Raw genomic sequence first — 23,229 nt, 5'->3', positions numbered from 1 at the left:
ACCAGGTGCTGTAAGCTTTTTTTCATTTGACTGAATGAGCAATCGTCATGTTTATTATGAATGCAGCCCTAACTAACAAAATGTCACTGCTGAAAAATGTCACTTCTAACCCTTTAGCAGCCCAGCCTAAGTAGAGTAAAGGAATAAACACACTCCACAGCAGGGCCACTGTCATCTATATAAGGCCTACCGGCCACTGCAACTGTTGCTTACGGCCATACCACCCTGAACACGCCCGATCTCGTCCGATCTCGGAAGCTAAGCAGGGTCGGGCCTGGTTAGTACTTGGATGGGAGACCGCCTGGGAATACCAGGTGCTGTAAGCTTTTTTTCATTTGGCAGACTGAATGAGCAATCGTCATGTTTATTATGAATGCAGCACTAACTAACAAAATGTCACTGCTGAAAAATGTCACTTCTAACCCTTTAGCAGCCCAGCCTAAGTAGAGTAAAGGAATAAACACACTCCACAGCAGGGCCACTGTCATCTATATAAGGCCTACCGGCCACTGCAACTGTTGCTTACGGCCATGAACACGCCCGATCTCGTCCGATCTCGGAAGCTAAGCAGGGTCGGGCCTGGTTAGTACTTGGATGGGAGACCGCCTGGGAATACCAGGTGCTGTAAGCTTTTTTTCATTTGGCAGACTGAATGAGCAATCGTCATGTTTATTATGAATGCAGCACTAACTAACAAAATGTCACTGCTGAAAAATGTCACTTCTAACCCTTTAGCAGCCCAGCCTAAGTAGAGTAAAGGAATAAACACACTCCACAGCAGGGCCACTGTCATCTATATAAGGCCTACCGGCCACTGCAACTGTTGCTTACGGCCATACCACCCTGAACACGCCCGATCTCGTCCGATCTCGGAAGCTAAGCAGGGTCGGGCCTGGTTAGTACTTGGATGGGAGACCGCCTGGGAATACCAGGTGCTGTAAGCTTTTTTTCATTTGGCAGACTGAATGAGCAATCGTCATGTTTATTATGAATGCAGCACTAACTAACAAAATGTCACTGCTGAAAAATGTCACTTCTAACCCTTTAGCAGCCCAGCCTAAGTAGAGTAAAGGAATAAACACACTCCACAGCAGGGCCACTGTCATCTATATAAGGCCTACCGGCCACTGCAACTGTTGCTTACGGCCATACCACCCTGAACACGCCCCCGATCTCGTCCGATCTCGGAAGCTAAGCAGGGTCGGACCTGGTTAGTACTTGGATGGGAGACTACCTGGGAATACCAGGTGCTGTAAGCTTTTTTTCATTTGACTGAATGAGCAATCGTCATGTTTATTATGAATGCAGCCCTAACTAACAAAATGTCACTGCTGAAAAATGTCACTTCTAACCCTTTAGCAGCCCAGCCTAAGTAGAGTAAAGGAATAAACACACTCCACAGCAGGGCCACTGTCATCTATATAAGGCCTACCGGCCACTGCAACTGTTGCTTACGGCCATACCACCCTGAACACGCCCGATCTCGTCCGATCTCGGAAGCTAAGCAGGGTCGGGCCTGGTTAGTACTTGGATGGGAGACCGCCTGGGAATACCAGGTGCTGTAAGCTTTTTTTCATTTGGCAGACTGAATGAGCAATCGTCATGTTTATTATGAATGCAGCACTAACTAACAAAATGTCACTGCTGAAAAATGTCACTTCTAACCCTTTAGCAGCCCAGCCTAAGTAGAGTAAAGGAATAAACACACTCCACAGCAGGGCCACTGTCATCTATATAAGGCCTACCGGCCACTGCAACTGTTGCTTACGGCCATGAACACGCCCGATCTCGTCCGATCTCGGAAGCTAAGCAGGGTCGGGCCTGGTTAGTACTTGGATGGGAGACCGCCTGGGAATACCAGGTGCTGTAAGCTTTTTTTCATTTGGCAGACTGAATGAGCAATCGTCATGTTTATTATGAATGCAGCACTAACTAACAAAATGTCACTGCTGAAAAATGTCACTTCTAACCCTTTAGCAGCCCAGCCTAAGTAGAGTAAAGGAATAAACACACTCCACAGCAGGGCCACTGTCATCTATATAAGGCCTACCGGCCACTGCAACTGTTGCTTACGGCCATACCACCCTGAACACGCCCGATCTCGTCCGATCTCGGAAGCTAAGCAGGGTCGGGCCTGGTTAGTACTTGGATGGGAGACCGCCTGGGAATACCAGGTGCTGTAAGCTTTTTTTCATTTGGCAGACTGAATGAGCAATCGTCATGTTTATTATGAATGCAGCACTAACTAACAAAATGTCACTGCTGAAAAATGTCACTTCTAACCCTTTAGCAGCCCAGCCTAAGTAGAGTAAAGGAATAAACACACTCCACAGCAGGGCCACTGTCATCTATATAAGGCCTACCGGCCACTGCAACTGTTGCTTACGGCCATACCACCCTGAACACGCCCCCGATCTCGTCCGATCTCGGAAGCTAAGCAGGGTCGGACCTGGTTAGTACTTGGATGGGAGACTACCTGGGAATACCAGGTGCTGTAAGCTTTTTTTCATTTGACTGAATGAGCAATCGTCATGTTTATTATGAATGCAGCCCTAACTAACAAAATGTCACTGCTGAAAAATGTCACTTCTAACCCTTTAGCAGCCCAGCCTAAGTAGAGTAAAGGAATAAACACACTCCACAGCAGGGCCACTGTCATCTATATAAGGCCTACCGGCCACTGCAACTGTTGCTTACGGCCATACCACCCTGAACACGCCCGATCTCGTCCGATCTCGGAAGCTAAGCAGGGTCGGGCCTGGTTAGTACTTGGATGGGAGACCGCCTGGGAATACCAGGTGCTGTAAGCTTTTTTTCATTTGGCAGACTGAATGAGCAATCGTCATGTTTATTATGAATGCAGCACTAACTAACAAAATGTCACTGCTGAAAAATGTCACTTCTAACCCTTTAGCAGCCCAGCCTAAGTAGAGTAAAGGAATAAACACACTCCACAGCAGGGCCACTGTCATCTATATAAGGCCTACCGGCCACTGCAACTGTTGCTTACGGCCATGAACACGCCCGATCTCGTCCGATCTCGGAAGCTAAGCAGGGTCGGGCCTGGTTAGTACTTGGATGGGAGACCGCCTGGGAATACCAGGTGCTGTAAGCTTTTTTTCATTTGGCAGACTGAATGAGCAATCGTCATGTTTATTATGAATGCAGCACTAACTAACAAAATGTCACTGCTGAAAAATGTCACTTCTAACCCTTTAGCAGCCCAGCCTAAGTAGAGTAAAGGAATAAACACACTCCACAGCAGGGCCACTGTCATCTATATAAGGCCTACCGGCCACTGCAACTGTTGCTTACGGCCATACCACCCTGAACACGCCCGATCTCGTCCGATCTCGGAAGCTAAGCAGGGTCGGGCCTGGTTAGTACTTGGATGGGAGACCGCCTGGGAATACCAGGTGCTGTAAGCTTTTTTTCATTTGGCAGACTGAATGAGCAATCGTCATGTTTATTATGAATGCAGCACTAACTAACAAAATGTCACTGCTGAAAAATGTCACTTCTAACCCTTTAGCAGCCCAGCCTAAGTAGAGTAAAGGAATAAACACACTCCACAGCAGGGCCACTGTCATCTATATAAGGCCTACCGGCCACTGCAACTGTTGCTTACGGCCATACCACCCTGAACACGCCCCCGATCTCGTCCGATCTCGGAAGCTAAGCAGGGTCGGACCTGGTTAGTACTTGGATGGGAGACTACCTGGGAATACCAGGTGCTGTAAGCTTTTTTTCATTTGACTGAATGAGCAATCGTCATGTTTATTATGAATGCAGCCCTAACTAACAAAATGTCACTGCTGAAAAATGTCACTTCTAACCCTTTAGCAGCCCAGCCTAAGTAGAGTAAAGGAATAAACACACTCCACAGCAGGGCCACTGTCATCTATATAAGGCCTACCGGCCACTGCAACTGTTGCTTACGGCCATACCACCCTGAACACGCCCGATCTCGTCCGATCTCGGAAGCTAAGCAGGGTCGGGCCTGGTTAGTACTTGGATGGGAGACCGCCTGGGAATACCAGGTGCTGTAAGCTTTTTTTCATTTGGCAGACTGAATGAGCAATCGTCATGTTTATTATGAATGCAGCACTAACTAACAAAATGTCACTGCTGAAAAATGTCACTTCTAACCCTTTAGCAGCCCAGCCTAAGTAGAGTAAAGGAATAAACACACTCCACAGCAGGGCCACTGTCATCTATATAAGGCCTACCGGCCACTGCAACTGTTGCTTACGGCCATGAACACGCCCGATCTCGTCCGATCTCGGAAGCTAAGCAGGGTCGGGCCTGGTTAGTACTTGGATGGGAGACCGCCTGGGAATACCAGGTGCTGTAAGCTTTTTTTCATTTGGCAGACTGAATGAGCAATCGTCATGTTTATTATGAATGCAGCACTAACTAACACACTAACTAACAAAATGTCACTGCTGAAAAATGTCACTTCTAACCCTTTAGCAGCCCAGCCTAAGTAGAGTAAAGGAATAAACACACTCCACAGCAGGGCCACTGTCATCTATATAAGGCCTACCGGCCACTGCAACTGTTGCTTACGGCCATACCACCCTGAACACGCCCGATCTCGTCCGATCTCGGAAGCTAAGCAGGGTCGGACCTGGTTAGTACTTGGATGGGAGACTACCTGGGAATACCAGGTCCTGTAAGCTTTTTTTCATTTGACTGAATGAGCAATCGTCATGTTTATTATGAATGCAGCCCTAACTAACAAAATGTCACTGCTGAAAAATGTCACTTCTAACCCTTTAGCAGCCCAGCCTAAGTAGAGTAAAGGAATAAACACACTCCACAGCAGGGCCACTGTCATCTATATAAGGCCTACCGGCCACTGCAACTGTTGCTTACGGCCATACCACCCTGAACACGCCCGATCTCGTCCGATCTCGGAAGCTAAGCAGGTTCGGGCCTGGTTAGTACTTGGATGGGAGACCGCCTGGGAATACCAGGTGCTGTAAGCTTTTTTTCATTTGGCAGACTGAATGAGCAATCGTCATGTTTATTATGAATGCAGCACTAACTAACAAAATGTCACTGCTGAAAAATGTCACTTCTAACCCTTTAGCAGCCCAGCCTAAGTAGAGTAAAGGAATAAACACACTCCACAGCAGGGCCACTGTCATCTATATAAGGCCTACCGGCCACTGCAACTGTTGCTTACGGCCATGAACACGCCCGATCTCGTCCGATCTCGGAAGCTAAGCAGGGTCGGGCCTGGTTAGTACTTGGATGGGAGACCGCCTGGGAATACCAGGTGCTGTAAGCTTTTTTTCATTTGGCAGACTGAATGAGCAATCGTCATGTTTATTATGAATGCAGCACTAACTAACAAAATGTCACTGCTGAAAAATGTCACTTCTAACCCTTTAGCAGCCCAGCCTAAGTAGAGTAAAGGAATAAACACACTCCACAGCAGGGCCACTGTCATCTATATAAGGCCTACCGGCCACTGCAACTGTTGCTTACGGCCATACCACCCTGAACACGCCCGATCTCGTCCGATCTCGGAAGCTAAGCAGGGTCGGACCTGGTTAGTACTTGGATGGGAGACTACCTGGGAATACCAGGTGCTGTAAGCTTTTTTTCATTTGACTGAATGAGCAATCGTCATGTTTATTATGAATGCAGCCCTAACTAACAAAATGTCACTGCTGAAAAATGTCACTTCTAACCCTTTAGCAGCCCAGCCTAAGTAGAGTAAAGGAATAAACACACTCCACAGCAGGGCCACTGTCATCTATATAAGGCCTACCGGCCACTGCAACTGTTGCTTACGGCCATACCACCCTGAACACGCCCGATCTCGTCCGATCTCGGAAGCTAAGCAGGGTCGGGCCTGGTTAGTACTTGGATGGGAGACCGCCTGGGAATACCAGGTGCTGTAAGCTTTTTTTCATTTGGCAGACTGAATGAGCAATCGTCATGTTTATTATGAATGCAGCACTAACTAACAAAATGTCACTGCTGAAAAATGTCACTTCTAACCCTTTAGCAGCCCAGCCTAAGTAGAGTAAAGGAATAAACACACTCCACAGCAGGGCCACTGTCATCTATATAAGGCCTACCGGCCACTGCAACTGTTGCTTACGGCCATACCACCCTGAACACGCCCGATCTCGTCCGATCTCGGAAGCTAAACAGGGTCGGGCCTGGTTAGTACTTGGATGGGAGACCGCCTGGGAATACCAGGTGCTGTAAGCTTTTTTTCATTTGGCAGACTGAATGAGCAATCGTCATGTTTATTATGAATGCAGCACTAACTAACAAAATGTCACTGCTGAAAAATGTCACTTCTAACCCTTTAGCAGCCCAGCCTAAGTAGAGTAAAGGAATAAACACACTCCACAGCAGGGCCACTGTCATCTATATAAGGCCTACCGGCCACTGCAACTGTTGCTTACGGCCATGAACACGCCCGATCTCGTCCGATCTCGGAAGCTAAGCAGGGTCGGGCCTGGTTAGTACTTGGATGGGAGACCGCCTGGGAATACCAGGTGCTGTAAGCTTTTTTTCATTTGGCAGACTGAATGAGCAATCGTCATGTTTATTATGAATGCAGCACTAACTAACAAAATGTCACTGCTGAAAAATGTCACTTCTAACCCTTTAGCAGCCCAGCCTAAGTAGAGTAAAGGAATAAACACACTCCACAGCAGGGCCACTGTCATCTATATAAGGCCTACCGGCCACTGCAACTGTTGCTTACGGCCATACCACCCTGAACACGCCCGATCTCGTCCGATCTCGGAAGCTAAGCAGGGTCGGACCTGGTTAGTACTTGGATGGGAGACTACCTGGGAATACCAGGTGCTGTAAGCTTTTTTTCATTTGACTGAATGAGCAATCGTCATGTTTATTATGAATGCAGCCCTAACTAACAAAATGTCACTGCTGAAAAATGTCACTTCTAACCCTTTAGCAGCCCAGCCTAAGTAGAGTAAAGGAATAAACACACTCCACAGCAGGGCCACTGTCATCTATATAAGGCCTACCGGCCACTGCAACTGTTGCTTACGGCCATACCACCCTGAACACGCCCGATCTCGTCCGATCTCGGAAGCTAAGCAGGTTCGGGCCTGGTTAGTACTTGGATGGGAGACCGCCTGGGAATACCAGGTGCTGTAAGCTTTTTTTCATTTGGCAGACTGAATGAGCAATCGTCATGTTTATTATGAATGCAGCACTAACTAACAAAATGTCACTGCTGAAAAATGTCACTTCTAACCCTTTAGCAGCCCAGCCTAAGTAGAGTAAAGGAATAAACACACTCCACAGCAGGGCCACTGTCATCTATATAAGGCCTACCGGCCACTGCAACTGTTGCTTACGGCCATGAACACGCCCGATCTCGTCCGATCTCGGAAGCTAAGCAGGGTCGGGCCTGGTTAGTACTTGGATGGGAGACCGCCTGGGAATACCAGGTGCTGTAAGCTTTTTTTCATTTGGCAGACTGAATGAGCAATCGTCATGTTTATTATGAATGCAGCACTAACTAACAAAATGTCACTGCTGAAAAATGTCACTTCTAACCCTTTAGCAGCCCAGCCTAAGTAGAGTAAAGGAATAAACACACTCCACAGCAGGGCCACTGTCATCTATATAAGGCCTACCGGCCACTTCAACTCTTGCTTACGGCCATACCACCCTGAACACGCCCGATCTCGTCCGATCTCGGAAGCTAAGCAGGGTCGGACCTGGTTAGTACTTGGATGGGAGACTACCTGGGAATACCAGGTGCTGTAAGCTTTTTTTCATTTGACTGAATGAGCAATCGTCATGTTTATTATGAATGCAGCCCTAACTAACAAAATGTCACTGCTGAAAAATGTCACTTCTAACCCTTTAGCAGCCCAGCCTAAGTAGAGTAAAGGAATAAACACACTCCACAGCAGGGCCACTGTCATCTATATAAGGCCTACCGGCCACTGCAACTGTTGCTTACGGCCATACCACCCTGAACACGCCCGATCTCGTCCGATCTCGGAAGCTAAGCAGGGTCGGGCCTGGTTAGTACTTGGATGGGAGACCGCCTGGGAATACCAGGTGCTGTAAGCTTTTTTTCATTTGGCAGACTGAATGAGCAATCGTCATGTTTATTATGAATGCAGCACTAACTAACAAAATGTCACTGCTGAAAAATGTCACTTCTAACCCTTTAGCAGCCCAGCCTAAGTAGAGTAAAGGAATAAACACACTCCACAGCAGGGCCACTGTCATCTATATAAGGCCTACCGGCCACTGCAACTGTTGCTTACGGCCATACCACCCTGAACACGCCCGATCTCGTCCGATCTCGGAAGCTAAGCAGGGTCGGGCCTGGTTAGTACTTGGATGGGAGACCGCCTGGGAATACCAGGTGCTGTAAGCTTTTTTTCATTTGACTGAATGAGCAATCGTCATGTTTATTATGAATGCAGCACTAACTAACAAAATGTCACTGCTGAAAAATGTCACTTCTAACCCTTTAGCAGCCCAGCCTAAGTAGAGTAAAGGAATAAACACACTCCACAGCAGGGCCACTGTCATCTATATAAGGCCTACCGGCCACTGCAACTGTTGCTTACGGCCATACCACCCTGAACACGCCCGATCTCGTCCGATCTCGGAAGCTAAGCAGGGTCGGACCTGGTTAGTACTTGGATGGGAGACTACCTGGGAATACCAGGTGCTGTAAGCTTTTTTTCATTTGACTGAATGAGCAATGGTCATGTTTATTATGAATGCAGCCCTAACTAACAAAATGTCACTGCTGAAAAATGTCACTTCTAACCCTTTAGCAGCCCAGCCTAAGTAGAGTAAAGGAATAAACACACTCCACAGCAGGGCCACTGTCATCTATATAAGGCCTACCGGCCACTGCAACTGTTGCTTACGGCCATACCACCCTGAACACGCCCGATCTCGTCCGATCTCGGAAGCTAAGCAGGGTCGGGCCTGGTTAGTACTTGGATGGGAGACCGCCTGGGAATACCAGGTGCTGTAAGCTTTTTTTCATTTGGCAGACTGAATGAGCAATCGTCATGTTTATTATGAATGCAGCACTAACTAACAAAATGTCACTGCTGAAAAATGTCACTTCTAACCCTTTAGCAGCCCAGCCTAAGTAGAGTAAAGGAATAAACACACTCCACAGCAGGGCCACTGTCATCTATATAAGGCCTACCGGCCACTGCAACTGTTGCTTACGGCCATGAACACGCCCGATCTCGTCCGATCTCGGAAGCTAAGCAGGGTCGGGCCTGGTTAGTACTTGGATGGGAGACCGCCTGGGAATACCAGGTGCTGTAAGCTTTTTTTCATTTGGCAGACTGAATGAGCAATCGTCATGTTTATTATGAATGCAGCACTAACTAACAAAATGTCACTGCTGAAAAATGTCACTTCTAACCCTTTAGCAGCCCAGCCTAAGTAGAGTAAAGGAATAAACACACTCCACAGCAGGGCCACTGTCATCTATATAAGGCCTACCGGCCACTGCAACTGTTGCTTACGGCCATACCACCCTGAACACGCCCGATCTCGTCCGATCTCGGAAGCTAAGCAGGGTCGGGCCTGGTTAGTACTTGGATGGGAGACCGCCTGGGAATACCAGGTGCTGTAAGCTTTTTTTCATTTGGCAGACTGAATGAGCAATCGTCATGTTTATTATGAATGCAGCACTAACTAACAAAATGTCACTGCTGAAAAATGTCACTTCTAACCCTTTAGCAGCCCAGCCTAAGTAGAGTAAAGGAATAAACACACTCCACAGCAGGGCCACTGTCATCTATATAAGGCCTACCGGCCACTGCAACTGTTGCTTACGGCCATACCACCCTGAACACGCCCCCGATCTCGTCCGATCTCGGAAGCTAAGCAGGGTCGGACCTGGTTAGTACTTGGATGGGAGACTACCTGGGAATACCAGGTGCTGTAAGCTTTTTTTCATTTGACTGAATGAGCAATCGTCATGTTTATTATGAATGCAGCCCTAACTAACAAAATGTCACTGCTGAAAAATGTCACTTCTAACCCTTTAGCAGCCCAGCCTAAGTAGAGTAAAGGAATAAACACACTCCACAGCAGGGCCACTGTCATCTATATAAGGCCTACCGGCCACTGCAACTGTTGCTTACGGCCATACCACCCTGAACACGCCCGATCTCGTCCGATCTCGGAAGCTAAGCAGGGTCGGGCCTGGTTAGTACTTGGATGGGAGACCGCCTGGGAATACCAGGTGCTGTAAGCTTTTTTTCATTTGGCAGACTGAATGAGCAATCGTCATGTTTATTATGAATGCAGCACTAACTAACAAAATGTCACTGCTGAAAAATGTCACTTCTAACCCTTTAGCAGCCCAGCCTAAGTAGAGTAAAGGAATAAACACACTCCACAGCAGGGCCACTGTCATCTATATAAGGCCTACCGGCCACTGCAACTGTTGCTTACGGCCATACCACCCTGAACACGCCCGATCTCGTCCGATCTCGGAAGCTAAGCAGGGTCGGGCCTGGTTAGTACTTGGATGGGAGACCGCCTGGGAATACCAGGTGCTGTAAGCTTTTTTTCATTTGGCAGACTGAATGAGCAATCGTCATGTTTATTATGAATGCAGCACTAACTAACAAAATGTCACTGCTGAAAAATGTCACTTCTAACCCTTTAGCAGCCCAGCCTAAGTAGAGTAAAGGAATAAACACACTCCACAGCAGGGCCACTGTCATCTATATAAGGCCTACCGGCCACTGCAACTGTTGCTTACGGCCATACCACCCTGAACACGCCCGATCTCGTCCGATCTCGGAAGCTAAGCAGGGTCGGGCCTGGTTAGTACTTGGATGGGAGACCGCCTGGGAATACCAGGTGCTGTAAGCTTTTTTTCATTTGGCAGACTGAATGAGCAATCGTCATGTTTATTATGAATGCAGCACTAACTAACAAAATGTCACTGCTGAAAAATGTCACTTCTAACCCTTTAGCAGCCCAGCCTAAGTAGAGTAAAGGAATAAACACACTCCACAGCAGGGCCACTGTCATCTATATAAGGCCTACCGGCCACTGCAACTGTTGCTTACGGCCATACCACCCTGAACACGCCCCCGATCTCGTCCGATCTCGGAAGCTAAGCAGGGTCGGACCTGGTTAGTACTTGGATGGGAGACTACCTGGGAATACCAGGTGCTGTAAGCTTTTTTTCATTTGACTGAATGAGCAATCGTCATGTTTATTATGAATGCAGCCCTAACTAACAAAATGTCACTGCTGAAAAATGTCACTTCTAACCCTTTAGCAGCCCAGCCTAAGTAGAGTAAAGGAATAAACACACTCCACAGCAGGGCCACTGTCATCTATATAAGGCCTACCGGCCACTGCAACTGTTGCTTACGGCCATACCACCCTGAACACGCCCGATCTCGTCCGATCTCGGAAGCTAAGCAGGGTCGGGCCTGGTTAGTACTTGGATGGGAGACCGCCTGGGAATACCAGGTGCTGTAAGCTTTTTTTCATTTGGCAGACTGAATGAGCAATCGTCATGTTTATTATGAATGCAGCACTAACTAACAAAATGTCACTGCTGAAAAATGTCACTTCTAACCCTTTAGCAGCCCAGCCTAAGTAGAGTAAAGGAATAAACACACTCCACAGCAGGGCCACTGTCATCTATATAAGGCCTACCGGCCACTGCAACTGTTGCTTACGGCCATACCACCCTGAACACGCCCCCGATCTCGTCCGATCTCGGAAGCTAAGCAGGGTCGGACCTGGTTAGTACTTGGATGGGAGACTACCTGGGAATACCAGGTGCTGTAAGCTTTTTTTCATTTGACTGAATGAGCAATCGTCATGTTTATTATGAATGCAGCCCTAACTAACAAAATGTCACTGCTGAAAAATGTCACTTCTAACCCTTTAGCAGCCCAGCCTAAGTAGAGTAAAGGAATAAACACACTCCACAGCAGGGCCACTGTCATCTATATAAGGCCTACCGGCCACTGCAACTGTTGCTTACGGCCATACCACCCTGAACACGCCCGATCTCGTCCGATCTCGGAAGCTAAGCAGGGTCGGGCCTGGTTAGTACTTGGATGGGAGACCGCCTGGGAATACCAGGTGCTGTAAGCTTTTTTTCATTTGGCAGACTGAATGAGCAATCGTCATGTTTATTATGAATGCAGCACTAACTAACAAAATGTCACTGCTGAAAAATGTCACTTCTAACCCTTTAGCAGCCCAGCCTAAGTAGAGTAAAGGAATAAACACACTCCACAGCAGGGCCACTGTCATCTATATAAGGCCTACCGGCCACTGCAACTGTTGCTTACGGCCATACCACCCTGAACACGCCCGATCTCGTCCGATCTCGGAAGCTAAGCAGGGTCGGGCCTGGTTAGTACTTGGATGGGAGACCGCCTGGGAATACCAGGTGCTGTAAGCTTTTTTTCATTTGGCAGACTGAATGAGCAATCGTCATGTTTATTATGAATGCAGCACTAACTAACAAAATGTCACTGCTGAAAAATGTCACTTCTAACCCTTTAGCAGCCCAGCCTAAGTAGAGTAAAGGAATAAACACACTCCACAGCAGGGCCACTGTCATCTATATAAGGCCTACCGGCCACTGCAACTGTTGCTTACGGCCATACCACCCTGAACACGCCCGATCTCGTCCGATCTCGGAAGCTAAGCAGGGTCGGGCCTGGTTAGTACTTGGATGGGAGACCGCCTGGGAATACCAGGTGCTGTAAGCTTTTTTTCATTTGGCAGACTGAATGAGCAATCGTCATGTTTATTATGAATGCAGCACTAACTAACAAAATGTCACTGCTGAAAAATGTCACTTCTAACCCTTTAGCAGCCCAGCCTAAGTAGAGTAAAGGAATAAACACACTCCACAGCAGGGCCACTGTCATCTATATAAGGCCTACCGGCCACTGCAACTGTTGCTTACGGCCATACCACCCTGAACACGCCCCCGATCTCGTCCGATCTCGGAAGCTAAGCAGGGTCGGACCTGGTTAGTACTTGGATGGGAGACTACCTGGGAATACCAGGTGCTGTAAGCTTTTTTTCATTTGACTGAATGAGCAATCGTCATGTTTATTATGAATGCAGCCCTAACTAACAAAATGTCACTGCTGAAAAATGTCACTTCTAACCCTTTAGCAGCCCAGCCTAAGTAGAGTAAAGGAATAAACACACTCCACAGCAGGGCCACTGTCATCTATATAAGGCCTACCGGCCACTGCAACTGTTGCTTACGGCCATACCACCCTGAACACGCCCGATCTCGTCCGATCTCGGAAGCTAAGCAGGGTCGGGCCTGGTTAGTACTTGGATGGGAGACCGCCTGGGAATACCAGGTGCTGTAAGCTTTTTTTCATTTGGCAGACTGAATGAGCAATCGTCATGTTTATTATGAATGCAGCACTAACTAACAAAATGTCACTGCTGAAAAATGTCACTTCTAACCCTTTAGCAGCCCAGCCTAAGTAGAGTAAAGGAATAAACACACTCCACAGCAGGGCCACTGTCATCTATATAAGGCCTACCGGCCACTGCAACTGTTGCTTACGGCCATACCACCCTGAACACGCCCGATCTCGTCCGATCTCGGAAGCTAAGCAGGGTCGGGCCTGGTTAGTACTTGGATGGGAGACCGCCTGGGAATACCAGGTGCTGTAAGCTTTTTTTCATTTGGCAGACTGAATGAGCAATCGTCATGTTTATTATGAATGCAGCACTAACTAACAAAATGTCACTGCTGAAAAATGTCACTTCTAACCCTTTAGCAGCCCAGCCTAAGTAGAGTAAAGGAATAAACACACTCCACAGCAGGGCCACTGTCATCTATATAAGGCCTACCGGCCACTGCAACTGTTGCTTACGGCCATACCACCCTGAACACGCCCGATCTCGTCCGATCTCGGAAGCTAAGCAGGGTCGGGCCTGGTTAGTACTTGGATGGGAGACCGCCTGGGAATACCAGGTGCTGTAAGCTTTTATTCATTTGGCAGACTGAATGAGCAATCGTCATGTTTATTATGAATGCAGCACTAACTAACAAAATGTCACTGCTGAAAAATGTCACTTCTAACCCTTTAGCAGCCCAGCCTAAGTAGAGTAAAGGAATAAACACACTCCACAGCAGGGCCACTGTCATCTATATAAGGCCTACCGGCCACTGCAACTGTTGCTTACGGCCATACCACCCTGAACACGCCCGATCTCGTCCGATCTCGGAAGCTAAGCAGGGTCGGACCTGGTTAGTACTTGGATGGGAGACTACCTGGGAATACCAGGTGCTGTAAGCTTTTTTTCATTTGACTGAATGAGCAATCGTCATGTTTATTATGAATGCAGCCCTAACTAACAAAATGTCACTGCTGAAAAATGTCACTTCTAACCCTTTAGCAGCCCAGCCTAAGTAGAGTAAAGGAATAAACACACTCCACAGCAGGGCCACTGTCATCTATATAAGGCCTACCGGCCACTGCAACTGTTGCTTACGGCCATACCACCCTGAACACGCCCGATCTCGTCCGATCTCGGAAGCTAAGCAGGGTCGGGCCTGGTTAGTACTTGGATGGGAGACCGCCTGGGAATACCAGGTGCTGTAAGCTTTTTTTCATTTGGCAGACTGAATGAGCAATCGTCATGTTTATTATGAATGCAGCACTAACTAACAAAATGTCACTGCTGAAAAATGTCACTTCTAACCCTTTAGCAGCCCAGCCTAAGTAGAGTAAAGGAATAAACACACTCCACAGCAGGGCCACTGTCATCTATATAAGGCCTACCGGCCACTGCAACTGTTGCTTACGGCCATACCACCCTGAACACGCCCGATCTCGTCCGATCTCGGAAGCTAAGCAGGGTCGGGCCTGGTTAGTACTTGGATGGGAGACCGCCTGGGAATACCAGGTGCTGTAAGCTTTTTTTCATTTGGCAGACTGAATGAGCAATCGTCATGTTTATGATGAATGCAGCACTAACTAACAAAATGTCACTGCTGAAAAATGTCACTTCTAACCCTTTAGCAGCCCAGCCTAAGTAGAGTAAAGGAATAAACACACTCCACAGCAGGGCCACTGTCATCTATATAAGGCCTACCGGCCACTGCAACTGTTGCTTACGGCCATACCACCCTGAACACGCCCGATCTCGTCCGATCTCGGAACCTAAGCAGGGTCGGGCCTGGTTAGTACTTGGATGGGAGACCGCCTGGGAATACCAGGTGCTGTAAGCTTTTTTTCATTTGGCAGACTGAATGAGCAATCGTCATGTTTATTATGAATGCAGCACTAACTAACAAAATGTCACTGCTGAAAAATGTCACTTCTAACCCTTTAGCAGCCCAGCCTAAGTAGAGTAAAGGAATAAACACACTCCACAGCAGGGCCACTGTCATCTATATAAGGCCTACCGGCCACTGCAACTGTTGCTTACGGCCATACCACCCTGAACACGCCCGATCTCGTCCGATCTCGGAAGCTAAGCAGGGTCGGACCTGGTTAGTACTTGTATGGGAGACTACCTGGGAATACCAGGTGCTGTAAGCTTTTTTTTCATTTGACTGAATGAGCAATCGTCATGTTTATTATGAATGCAGCACTAACTAACAAAATGTCACTGCTGAAAAATGTCACTTCTAACCCTTTAGCAGCCCAGCCTAAGTAGAGTAAAGGAATAAACACACTCCACAGCAGGGCCACTGTCATCTATATATGGCCTACCGGCCACTGCAACTGTTGCTTACGGCCATACCACCCTGAACACGCCCGATCTAGTCCGATCTCGGAAGCTAAGCAGGGTCGGGCCTGGTTAGTACTTGGATGGGAGACCGCCTGGGAATACCAGGTGCTGTAAGCTATTTTTCATTTGGCAGACTGAATGAGCAATCGTCATGTTTATTATGAATGCAGCACTAACTAACAAAATGTCACTGCTGAAAAATGTCACTTCTAACCCTTTAGCAGCCCAGCCTAAGTAGAGTAAAGGAATAAACACACTCCACAGCAGGGCCACTGTCATCTATATAAGGCCTACCGGCCACTGCAACTGTTGCTTACGGCCATACCACCCTGAACACGCCCGATCTCGTCCGATCTCGGAAGCTAAGCAGGGTCGGGCCTGGTTAGTACTTGGATGGGAGACCGCCTGGGAATACCAGGTGCTGTAAGCTTTTTTTCATTTGGCAGACTGAATGAGCAATCGTCATGTTTATTATGAATGCAGCACTAACTAACAAAATGTCACTGCTGAAAAATGTCACTTCTAACCCTTTAGCAGCCCAGCCTAAGTAGAGTAAAGGAATAAACACACTCCACAGCAGGGCCACTGTCATCTATATAAGGCCTACCGGCCACTGCAACTGTTGCTTACGGCCATACCACCCTGAACACGCCCGATCTCGTCCGATCTCGGAAGCTAAGCAGGGTCGGGCCTGGTTAGTACTTGGATGGGAGACCGCCTGGGAATACCAGGTGCTGTAAGCTTTTTTTCATTTGGCAGACTGAATGAGCAATCGTCATGTTTATTATGAATGCAGCACTAACTAACAAAATGTCACTGCTGAAAAATGTCACTTCTAACCCTTTAGCAGCCCAGCCTAAGTAGAGTAAAGGAATAAACACACTCCACAGCAGGGCCACTGTCATCTATATAAGGCCTACCGGCCACTGCAACTGTTGCTTACGGCCATACCACCCTGAACACGCCCGATCTCGTCCGATCTCGGAAGCTAAGCAGGGTCGGGCCTGGTTAGTACTTGGATGGGAGACCGCCTGGGAATACCAGGTGCTGTAAGCTTTTTTTCATTTGGCAGACTGAATGAGCAATCGTCATGTTTATTATGAATGCAGCACTAACTAACAAAATGTCACTGCTGAAAAATGTCACTTCTAACCCTTTAGCAGCCCAGCCTAAGTAGAGTAAAGGAATAAACACACTCCACAGCAGGGCCACTGTCATCTATATAAGGCCTACCGGCCACTGCAACTGTTGCTTACGGCCATACCACCCTGAACACGCCCGATCTCGTCCGATCTCGGAAGCTAAGCAGGGTCGGGCCTGGTTAGTACTTGGATGGGAGACCGCCTGGGAATACCAGGTGCTGTAAGCTTTTTTTCATTTGGCAGACTGAATGAGCAATCGTCATGTTTATTATGAATGCAGCACTAACTAACAAAATGTCACTGCTGAAAAATGTCACTTCTAACCCTTTAGCAGCCCAGCCTAAGTAGAGTAAAGGAATAAACACACTCCACAGCAGGGCCACTGTCATCTATATAAGGCCTACCGGCCACTGCAACTGTTGCTTACGGCCATGAACACGCCCGATCTCGTCCGATCTCGGAAGCTAAGCAGGGTCGGGCCTGGTTAGTACTTGGATGGGAGACCGCCTGGGAATACCAGGTGCTGTAAGCTTTTTTTCATTTGGCAGACTGAATGAGCAATCGTCATGTTTATTATGAATGCAGCACTAACTAACAAAATGTCACTGCTGAAAAATGTCACTTCTAACCCTTTAGCAGCCCAGCCTAAGTAGAGTAAAGGAATAAACACACTCCACAGCAGGGCCACTGTCATCTATATAAGGCCTACCGGCCACTGCAACTGTTGCTTACGGCCATACCACCCTGAACACGCCCGATCTCGTCCGATCTCGGAAGCTAAGCAGGGTCGGACCTGGTTAGTACTTGGATGGGAGACTACCTGGGAATACCAGGTGCTGTAAGCTTTTTTTCATTTGACTGAATGAGCAATCGTCATGTTTATTATGAATGCAGCCCTAACTAACAAAATGTCACTGCTGAAAAATGTCACTTCTAACCCTTTAGCAGCCCAGCCTAAGTAGAGTAAAGGAATAAACACACTCCACAGCAGGGCCACTGTCATCTATATAAGGCTTACCGGCCACTGCAACTGTTGCTTACGGCCATACCACCCTGAACACGCCCGATCTCGTCCGATCTCGGAAGCTAAGCAGGGTCGGGCCTGGTTAGTACTTGGATGGGAGACCGCCTGGGAATACCAGGTGCTGTAAGCTTTTTTTCATTTGGCAGACTGAATGAGCAATCGTCATGTTTATTATGAATGCAGCACTAACTAACAAAATGTCACTGCTGAAAAATGTCACTTCTAACCCTTTAGCAGCCCAGCCTAAGTAGAGTAAAGGAATAAACACACTCCACAGCAGGGCCACTGTCATCTATATAAGGCCTACCGGCCACTGCAACTGTTGCTTACGGCCATACCACCCTGAACACGCCCGATCTCGTCCGATCTCGGAAGCTAAACAGGGTCGGGCCTGGTTAGTACTTGGATGGGAGACCGCCTGGGAATACCAGGTGCTGTAAGCTTTTTTTCATTTGGCAGACTGAATGAGCAATCGTCATGTTTATTATGAATGCAGCACTAACTAACAAAATGTCACTGCTGAAAAATGTCACTTCTAACCCTTTAGCAGCCCAGCCTAAGTAGAGTAAAGGAATAAACACACTCCACAGCAGGGCCACTGTCATCTATATAAGGCCTACCGGCCTCTGCAACTGTTGCTTACGGCCATATCACCCTGAACACGCCCGATCTCGTCCGATCTCGGAAGCTAAGCAGGGTCGGGCCTGGTTAGTACTTGGATGGGAGACCGCCTGGGAATACCAGGTGCTGTAAGCTTTTTTTCATTTGGCAGACTGAATGAGCAATCGTCATGTTTATTATGAATGCAGCACTAACTAACAAAATGTCACTGCTGAAAAATGTCACTTCTAACCCTTTAGCAGCCCAGCCTAAGTAGAGTAAAGGAATAAACACACTCCACAGCAGGGCCACTGTCATCTATATAAGGCCTACCGGCCACTGCAACTGTTGCTTACGGCCATACCACCCTGAACACGCCCGATCTCGTCCGATCTCGGAAGCTAAGCAGGGTCGGGCCTGGTTAGTACTTGGATGGGAGACCGCCTGGGAATACCAGGTGCTGTAAGCTTTTTTTCATTTGGCAGACTGAATGAGCAATCGTCATGTTTATTATGAATGCAGCACTAACTAACAAAATGTCACTGCTGAAAAATGTCACTTCTAACCCTTTAGCAGCCCAGCCTAAGTAGAGTAAAGGAATAAACACACTCCACAGCAGGGCCACTGTCATCTATATAAGGCCTACCGGCCACTGCAACTGTTGCTTACGGCCATGAACACGCCCGATCTCGTCCGATCTCGGAAGCTAAGCAGGGTCGGGCCTGGTTAGTACTTGGATGGGAGACCGCCTGGGAATACCAGGTGCTGTAAGCTTTTTTTCATTTGGCAGACTGAATGAGCAATCGTCATGTTTATTATGAATGCAGCACTAACTAACAAAATGTCACTGCTGAAAAATGTCACTTCTAACCCTTTAGCAGCCCAGCCTAAGTAGAGTAAAGGAATAAACACACTCCACAGCAGGGCCACTGTCATCTATATAAGGCCTACCGGCCACTGCAACTGTTGCTTACGGCCATACCACCCTGAACACGCCCGATCTCGTCCGATCTCGGAAGCTAAACAGGGTCGGGCCTGGTTAGTACTTGGATGGGAGACCGCCTGGGAATACCAGGTGCTGTAAGCTTTTTTTCATTTGGCAGACTGAATGAGCAATCGTCATGTTTATTATGAATGCAGCACTAACTAACAAAATGTCACTGCTGAAAAATGTCACTTCTAACCCTTTAGCAGCCCAGCCTAAGTAGAGTAAAGGAATAAACACACTCCACAGCAGGGCCACTGTCATCTATATAAGGCCTACCGGCCTCTGCAACTGTTGCTTACGGCCATATCACCCTGAACACGCCCGATCTCGTCCGATCTCGGAAGCTAAGCAGGGTCGGGCCTGGTTAGTACTTGGATGGGAGACCGCCTGGGAATACCAGGTGCTGTAAGCTTTTTTTCATTTGGCAGACTGAATGAGCAATCGTCATGTTTATTATGAATGCAGCACTAACTAACAAAATGTCACTGCTGAAAAATGTCACTTCTAACCCTTTAGCAGCCCAGCCTAAGTAGAGTAAAGGAATAAACACACTCCACAGCAGGGCCACTGTCATCTATATAAGGCCTACCGGCCACTGCAACTGTTGCTTACGGCCATACCACCCTGAACACGCCCGATCTCGTCCGATCTCGGAAGCTAAGCAGGGTCGGGCCTGGTTAGTACTTGGATGGGAGACCGCCTGGGAATACCAGGTGCTGTAAGCTTTTTTTCATTTGGCAGACTGAATGAGCAATCGTCATGTTTATTATGAATGCAGCACTAACTAACAAAATGTCACTGCTGAAAAATGTCACTTCTAACCCTTTAGCAGCCCAGCCTAAGTAGAGTAAAGGAATAAACACACTCCACAGCAGGGCCACTGTCATCTATATAAGGCCTACCGGCCACTGCAACTGTTGCTTACGGCCATACCACCCTGAACACGCCCGATCTCGTCCGATCTCGGAAGCTAAGCAGGGTCGGGCCTGGTTAGTACTTGGATGGGAGACCGCCTGGGAATACCAGGTGCTGTAAGCTTTTTTTCATTTGGCAGACTGAATGAGCAATCGTCATGTTTATTATGAATGCAGCACTAACTAACAAAATGTCACTGCTGAAAAATGTCACTTCTAACCCTTTAGCAGCCCAGCCTAAGTAGAGTAAAGGAATAAACACACTCCACAGCAGGGCCACTGTCATCTATATAAGGCCTACCGGCCACTGCAACTGTTGCTTACGGCCATGAACACGCCCGATCTCGTCCGATCTCGGAAGCTAAGCAGGGTCGGGCCTGGTTAGTACTTGGATGGGAGACCGCCTGGGAATACCAGGTGCTGTAAGCTTTTTTTCATTTGGCAGACTGAATGAGCAATCGTCATGTTTATTATGAATGCAGCACTAACTAACAAAATGTCACTGCTGAAAAATGTCACTTCTAACCCTTTAGCAGCCCAGCCTAAGTAGAGTAAAGGAATAAACACACTCCACAGCAGGGCCACTGTCATCTATATAAGGCCTACCGGCCACTGCAACTGTTGCTTACGGCCATGAACACGCCCGATCTCGTCCGATCTCGGAAGCTAAGCAGGGTCGGGCCTGGTTAGTACTTGGATGGGAGACCGCCTGGGAATACCAGGTGCTGTAAGCTTTTTTTCATTTGGCAGACTGAATGAGCAATCGTCATGTTTATTATGAATGCAGCACTAACTAACAAAATGTCACTGCTGAAAAATGTCACTTCTAACCCTTTAGCAGCCCAGCCTAAGTAGAGTAAAGGAATAAACACACTCCACAGCAGGGCCAATGTCATCTATATAAGGCCTACCGGCCACTGCAACTGTTGCTTACGGCCATACCACCCTGAACACGCCCGATCTCGTCCGATCTCGGAAGCTAAGCAGGGTCGGACCTGGTTAGTACTTGGATGGGAGACTACCTGGGAATACCAGGTGCTGTAAGCTTTTTTTCATTTGACTGAATGAGCAATCGTCATGTTTATTATGAATGCAGCCCTAACTAACAAAATGTCACTGCTGAAAAATGTCACTTCTAACCCTTTAGCAGCCCAGCCTAAGTAGAGTAAAGGAATAAACACACTCCACAGCAGGGCCACTGTCATCTATATAAGGCCTACCGGCCACTGCAACTGTTGCTTACGGCCATACCACCCTGAACACGCCCGATCTCGTCCGATCTCGGAAGCTAAGCAGGGTCGGGCCTGGTTAGTACTTGGATGGGAGACCGCCTGGGAATACCAGGTGCTGTAAGCTTTTTTTCATTTGGCAGACTGAATGAGCAATCGTCATGTTTATTATGAATGCAGCACTAACTAACAAAATGTCACTGCTGAAAAATGTCACTTCTAACCCTTTAGCAGCCCAGCCTAAGTAGAGTAAAGGAATAAACACACTCCACAGCAGGGCCACTGTCATCTATATAAGGCCTACCGGCCACTGCAACTGTTGCTTACGGCCATACCACCCTGAACACGCCCGATCTCGTCCGATCTCGGAAGCTAAACAGGGTCGGGCCTGGTTAGTACTTGGATGGGAGACCGCCTGGGAATACCAGGTGCTGTAAGCTTTTTTTCATTTGGCAGACTGAATGAGCAATCGTCATGTTTATTATGAATGCAGCACTAACTAACAAAATGTCACTGCTGAAAAATGTCACTTCTAACCCTTTAGCAGCCCAGCCTAAGTAGAGTAAAGGAATAAACACACTCCACAGCAGGGCCACTGTCATCTATATAAGGCCTACCGGCCTCTGCAACTGTTGCTTACGGCCATACCACCCTGAACACGCCCGATCTCGTCCGATCTCGGAAGCTAAGCAGGGTCGGGCCTGGTTAGTACTTGGATGGGAGACCGCCTGGGAATACCAGGTGCTGTAAGCTTTTTTTCATTTGGCAGACTGAATGAGCAATCGTCATGTTTATTATGAATGCAGCACTAACTAACAAAATGTCACTGCTGAAAAATGTCACTTCTAACCCTTTAGCAGCCCAGCCTAAGTAGAGTAAAGGAATAAACACACTCCACAGCAGGGCCAATGTCATCTATATAAGGCCTACCGGCCACTGCAACTGTTGCTTACGGCCATACCACCCTGAACACGCCCGATCTCGTCCGATCTCGGAAGCTAAGCAGGGTCGGACCTGGTTAGTACTTGGATGGGAGACTACCTGGGAATACCAGGAGCTGTAAGCTTTTTTTCATTTGACTGAATGAGCAATCGTCATGTTTATTATGAATGCAGCCCTAACTAACAAAATGTCACTGCTGAAAAATGTCACTTCTAACCCTTTAGCAGCCCAGCCTAAGTAGAGTAAAGGAATAAACACACTCCACAGCAGGGCCACTGTCATCTATATAAGGCCTACCGGCCACTGCAACTGTTGCTTACGGCCATACCACCCTGAACACGCCCGATCTCGTCCGATCTCGGAAGCTAAGCAGGGTCGGGCCTGGTTAGTACTTGGATGGGAGACCGCCTGGGAATACCAGGTGCTGTAAGCTTTTTTTCATTTGGCAGACTGAATGAGCAATCGTCATGTTTATTATGAATGCAGCACTAACTAACAAAATGTCACTGCTGAAAAATGTCACTTCTAACCCTTTAGCAGCCCAGCCTAAGTAGAGTAAAGGAATAAACACACTCCACAGCAGGGCCACTGTCATCTATATAAGGCCTACCGGCCACTGCAACTGTTG

This window comes from Gymnoscopelus braueri, assembly GCF_963280865.1.
Source record: "Gymnoscopelus braueri genome assembly, chromosome: 3".
NCBI classification, from domain to species: Eukaryota; Metazoa; Chordata; class Actinopteri; order Myctophiformes; family Myctophidae; genus Gymnoscopelus; species Gymnoscopelus braueri.
This window is presented reverse-complemented; position numbering follows the sequence as displayed.